Here is a 6042-nt window from a genome sequence, read left to right on the forward strand (position 1 = left end):
AGTGGCATCTGCTTTTTCAACTACTCAGTTGGCAGGTCAAGAGCAACCCGCGGCCCCGCCTAACTGCAAAGGGGCGTGGCCACGGAGCGGGGATGTAAGGCATTTGCCTAGCAGGACCTGCGTCCACCGCAAGGACCATAATGGAAAGCTGGTGTTACCGCTTGCTGTGAATAAGAGATGGTCCTAAAGAGATGTAATGAGAACAATGTCTTCAATTCTAGGTAGATATTTTTGTCTGCTAACCATTCTGATGCTTAGATTTATTGTCTTGTCCGAGAGACGCTGGGGGGCGGGGCGGACGGTGGAGACAGATATATGGAAGTTGAAGACATGTTAGCACCAGATGGAGACGCCTCTCTCTGAAGGAATCAGAAAGATGGAAGGATTATTGAAACAGGGAAATAACTTTCTCATTATGTGAATCAGTGTTTTTGTTTAATACCTTGCAGATGCCCTATCTAAAATCATCTCTCTTTCCACCTAAAAATCTCTGATGCACCGCCGATGTCCACCTGCCAAGCTCTGGGACACGCTGCGTTCCTGGGCTTGAGTCAACATCACTCTCCAAGACCACAAAGATATTTATGAGATTTGCCCTGTGCCTGGCCTGGAGCACAGAGCTGATGATGGCTGTCCCTACCCGGAAGATTTCAGAGAATGGAGAGACAGAGAAATAAAACAACAGTTATAATACAACGCATAGAATGCATTGGGAACTACGACCTGTTACTGGAGTGATCCTTGAAGGACGGCTGGTTTTTCAAGAAAAATTCTTTTGTCTTTTTAAAAAAGATTTTATTTATTTATTTGACAGAGAGAGAGATCACAAATGGGCAGAGAGGCAGGCAGAGGGGGAGGAGGAAGAAGGCCTCGATTCGGGGCTCCATCCCAGGACCCTGAGATCATGACCTGAGTCAAAGGCAGAGGCTTAACCCACTGAGCCACCCAGGCACCCCTCAAGAAAAATTCTGTAACGTTCTGGTTGTTTTGTGTTCAAACTAGTTGATTTTGCTTCCTTGTAATTTTTCTTTTGGTAATATTAACGGTATTCTATTTAAGGTAAAACCCACTGCTAGAAGGAAAAAGCCCAGCTAATGTCTTCTATGTACTTTGAATTTACTGCCTCTTGAGACATGAAATATTTTCAGGGGGCCATAGGATAAGCAACACAATACCATTCCAGGATGTGGTGAAGCCAGATTGCCAGTCGTGGAGAAGGTCAATAACAATGTCAGATCAATACAGCAGTTACTGATGGGACTCACTAAAGGGACAGGGAAGGCGGCAAGCTCTGGGACTAGCCCGGGCTCCGGGTCCTCTGTTCGATGTAGCACCGATTGCCTTGGTGTGCAAGTTTTCTTCTGGTAAAATCAGAGAGCTGGACCACATATGCAGTTCCTGCTCTCTGAACGCTCATAGATGCAAAGGAAGCTCTCCCATCAAGCTTACCCTCAGAGACCAGACGACCTTGGAGCGCTTGGGCTCTGTGTTTAGCCACAGCCATTCCTTCATTTGTTATTCTAGCGCATTTGAGTTCTGGTTTTAGGGGTTGGGGAAACAGTATTAACCTCATCACTGTTGTTTTCATTTACTTAGATCTCATTAGTACTTACTCCATTCCAGGCAGTGCTCCAGGTGCTTTAGCAATAGTAATTAACTTGATCTGTATAAAATGAGTATTGTTACCATGCCGATTTTAGGGATGGGGAAACTGAGGCACAGGGGGTCGAATAACTTCCTTGGTGTTAGCAATCTAGAAAGGGATAGACAGAGGTTCAGTCTCAGGCAGTCTGGGTCTAGATTTTTGCAATCACTACCTTGCCCTGTCTCTGGGCAAAGTAGTTGAAAGTGCTAATAATAATAAGACAAGGAATGGAATAATGACTCATGCAAAACAAGTATTTTTTTTTTAATTAAACAGCATGAGAAAATGACAGACATAGTGCATGTCCTTGAGTGAAGTCCTTTTAGAAAAGAAACACAGAGTGAATCACACAGTGTGAGAGCAAGGCCTAACGGACTTACCAGGCCTTAGGTTCATTAGCTCATTTGCTCCTCCCAGCACCCTGAAAAGGTAGGGCCATGATCATCCCCAGCTAAGTAACTGGTTTAAGGTCACGAAGCTGGTAAGTGGTGGAAGGGAGATCCCAGACCCAAGTGCCTAGAGGTAGAGCTCATGCTCCAGACCACTGCCTGGCCACCTGCAAGGGTGAGGCTAGGGGGTCCAGTGAGGGGGGCAGCTGGTAACACCTGTGCCAGGGACAAGAAGGCTGTCCTAAGTTCAGGTGTCCTGGGGGCGATTCCTTGCAGTAAAAGGGTCTCCCAGTGCTGGCAGGCATCTGAAAGAAGGTTGCAGCTGCCTTAACAGAGTTCTACCAGACTGACAGGTCTGCTTAGGGCAAAGACTACTCGGTGCCTAGGGGATGCATATAGACAAGAAGAGGGTCTGGTTTTAAGTGCTGCACGACTAGATTACACCCTTGTTTGGTGAAATCCTCTACAACCTGCAGTCACTCCAGACCAGCGTTCCTCAACCTGAATTTTTCTTCCACTTTGCCTTAAAATAGAGGAAAAAATGTTGGCTTCACACGCACAATATTTTATCATTCAGTTTTTTTTTTTTTTTTAAATGTTTTGGGGAATGTATGGCTGTAGCGAGGAGGGCTTGGGAAGCATACTCCGCACACTTCTTTACCTCTATTTTACTTTATCTAGCTGTGTCCACAGAACGGGTGATCAAGCTCTTGTCTTGCACTGCACTGCCCCCCAGCGGCCACTCTGTTTGGCAGCACACGGAGGAAAGGCGTTAGTAAATGGCTTTTTAATGCGGAAGTCCAGCGGGGGTTGGGGGCGGGTGGGGGGTGGACTCGCAAGGGAGGGGGACGGGGTTCGTAGAACAAATGAGGCTTCTGGCTTCGGCGGCACTGGGACCCTCGGGTTTCTCCACCCGGCGCGCCCCTCTCCTCCGCGAGCCCCACCCGTCTTCCCGCATCTCCACTCCTGCACATTCCAGCACCCAGTGACCCCTGGCTCCTTCCTGCCCGCAGCCGGGGCTTCTTCTTTGCCGAGAGGATTCAAAGCTGTTTCCATTTTAAACAGAAAGAGCCTCCTGTCACTAGAAACATCCGACAAGAAGCGTTTTATGAATGCCCAGAAGAGAGCTGCCACATGAAAAACAAATGATTCAGCTGAAAAAATATGGATGATTTGTTGTTGCTGGTTTTGAGCTAGATCTCGAAACGTCCCCCAGAAAGTCCTTCCTCCCGAGTGGAGAGTGCTGCTTTGCAAGTGCCTGTCTGTTCCCCCACCCAGCCCCAGACCACTTAGTTAAGCCGATGCGACAGGCGTAGCTCTGCAAATGCATTTATTTGTCATCTTAAGAGCTTTGGTGAGCCCGGTGACATCTCAGAGAACTAGAAACCGCTCGCTCTAATGGCCTTCTTCTGTCAGTAGGTGACACTGTGCAATTAGTAATCCTATAAAGCTTTTTAAAAAGGTGGAAACCCAGGAGAATGGAGACAAAAGAAGCTACTCTATGATTTTGAACCTGGTCTTCAAGAAGAACATTGTTAGAATGTATACCTGCATACGGGCTTCAATGACAGGTTCAGCTGTCTCAAAATATGGCACTTGAACATCAACACACCCAAGCTTGGATGGTGAATTCATGATTGATGTTTATTCTTTTTGCAAAGGGCGTTTTCTATTTCCAGAGAGTAAAAATTCATTGAGGGCTCTGGGAGATAGAAAATGCTTTTGGCAATTAGGTCAAACAAATAACCAAAAAGTTTCGTTCTAATCTAGAGCTGTTGACGTAGTTCTGATTTTAGACCTTATCACCAAAGCACAACAAAGAGCAAAAAGTCTGGAGGGTCAAATCCTGTGAAGGGGAAATTTGCAGAAGCCTTGTGATGGGCTGCAGCTGGGCACCCTTAAGATTTATAGGCTTAATAGAATAAATATGCACTTGCTTATTTCTGGTTTATATGAACATTCGTCAGATGAAGAAACCTCACTATACCTTTTACCCTGCCCCGCAGTTAAAAAAAATTTCCCCTCCTCTTTTCTTGCCTCTCCGTGTGAATGGTTTAAGCAACAGCTTGTGTGTTGTTGCTGTTTTTAAAGATTTTGTTTATTTATTCAACAGGGAGAGAGGGAACAGAAGGAGGGGCAGAGGGAGAGGGAGAAGCAGGCTTCCTGCCGAGAAAGGAGCCCCATTGGGGGGCTTACTCCCAGGACCCCAGGATCATGACCTGAGCCAAAGGCAGATGCTTAAAGGCTGAGCCCAGGCGCCCCCAAAGCTTGTGTTTTAAAACAATAAAACATACACAGAGGTTTTCTAAAATGAAATGGACAAGATAGAAACCTCCTATGTATTTGTTTATATTTCTGAAGTTTACTTAGCCTTCCTTGCTTCTTGGTTTGACCCTGAGACCCCAAGTTCACAGAAGCCTGAGCTCCAACACTCTGGCAATAGATACTACGTAAAAGAAAAGACAGTATATATTTTGGTAGATGTTAACTTGTCAATACGGTCAAGATGGGATTTGTGCGTATGATCAATACGGGTGCTGGAGTCTGCAGCCTGGGCCAGCGAGGTTGGCATGGCCGTTGAATTTGCCATTCTCCGATCCAAGGATCTCTACTGGCCTTACAGCTCCATCCACATGGTCCCCAAGATGAGTGGAGGGAGCTACCGTGTGACAGAGGTCATAGCTGGCTGCTGCAAACTTCCATAACAAGCAGTCGAAGTGTTAAGGAATTTTAAACCCTCCAAATGGAGAAGCAGGATGAAGCAAAAATAATACATGATTGATCACCGGTGGTTAATATAATCAGATGATCCATGTTAGCAAAATGTCAAAAAAAAAAAACAACAATCATAGGAGCAAAGTCTAAATCCTGTCTCTAGCTCTACGGTGCCTGGGGCAATGTGACCTTTTTGGCTTATTATGGGATATTCTATTGAAGGCTTCTCTAAATGTGCTGGAACTCTCATAAGAAAAGAAGAGACCCAGTGTCCTTAGAAAAGGTCGCTTCCTTTAAAGAGGCGCTCCCCTTCACTGCTGACTCTCCCTTCACGGATTAAGCCAATTACTAACTTCACATACAGCCCCGTCCAGCTCCTCAGGCCCGCCTCCCCTTCCTCCAATCCTTTCATCTCTTTCCTTCTCTCTCCTTTTCCAGGACAATTTTGTTGCAGGCACTATGCCAAGGACTGACAGCCTGAAGACCTCGGAGAAATTGTTTCAGCCTTTCAGGAGATGAGAGGCAAAAGGTTTGACAACAAAGGCACAGGTAGGGGCAGGTCCTGTTCCTGTGAAGCCTGAAGCCATTCAACTGGGGAAACTCTTAAAAAAAAAAAAAAAAGGCATGTGATTATAAATACAAAACCAGGCATGAAAGTGAACATTTACCGAGAATGAGAAAACCTATTACCACAAATTACTGGACACGTGGATGGTGAGGTTGTCGCTCCTGAAGATCTCTTTTGGCAATGCCCAGAACTGTTCATTGGAAACGCTTTCTGATTGCAACCTGACTTGCTCCGTGTTGTTCCCCTCTCTAGAGTGACTCGGTGACTCCTGGACCCCCCAGGGGCCTGAGCTGAAGAAGCCTTAGGTTTTATTCACTCTTTGAGGTCCACATCTAGTCTCAGGAGCCCTCCATTGTTCAGAGTGGTCAGCAGCTGAAAGCAGCCGAGGCTGGGCGGTGGGTCCCGAACAGCACAGGACAGCGGGTATCCTGGCAGCCTGCTGGGAGGTGGCTCCCGGTCGCAAGGCACCCAGCAGTTTGGGTGTGAATTTCACTTCTCAGAGGCTCTTTTTTTCATGTTTGTAAAACAGGGATAATCAAAGAAGATGAAGCATAGAAAACACACGGCCGAGGGCCTGGCATGGAGCAAACACACACGGAGCCTTTGCCTGACGGAGGAATTTATTTTAGAGTTTGAACTTGAAAGTTATTTGTGTGTCTCTCTGAACGTGCCTCACTCCCCCCACCTTCCTTCCCTGTTGACTGGAGGAGACATGGACTATCAGT

The sequence above is a fragment of the Mustela nigripes genome, chromosome 4, assembly GCF_022355385.1.
Source record: "Mustela nigripes isolate SB6536 chromosome 4, MUSNIG.SB6536, whole genome shotgun sequence".
Taxonomy (NCBI): domain Eukaryota; kingdom Metazoa; phylum Chordata; class Mammalia; order Carnivora; family Mustelidae; genus Mustela; species Mustela nigripes.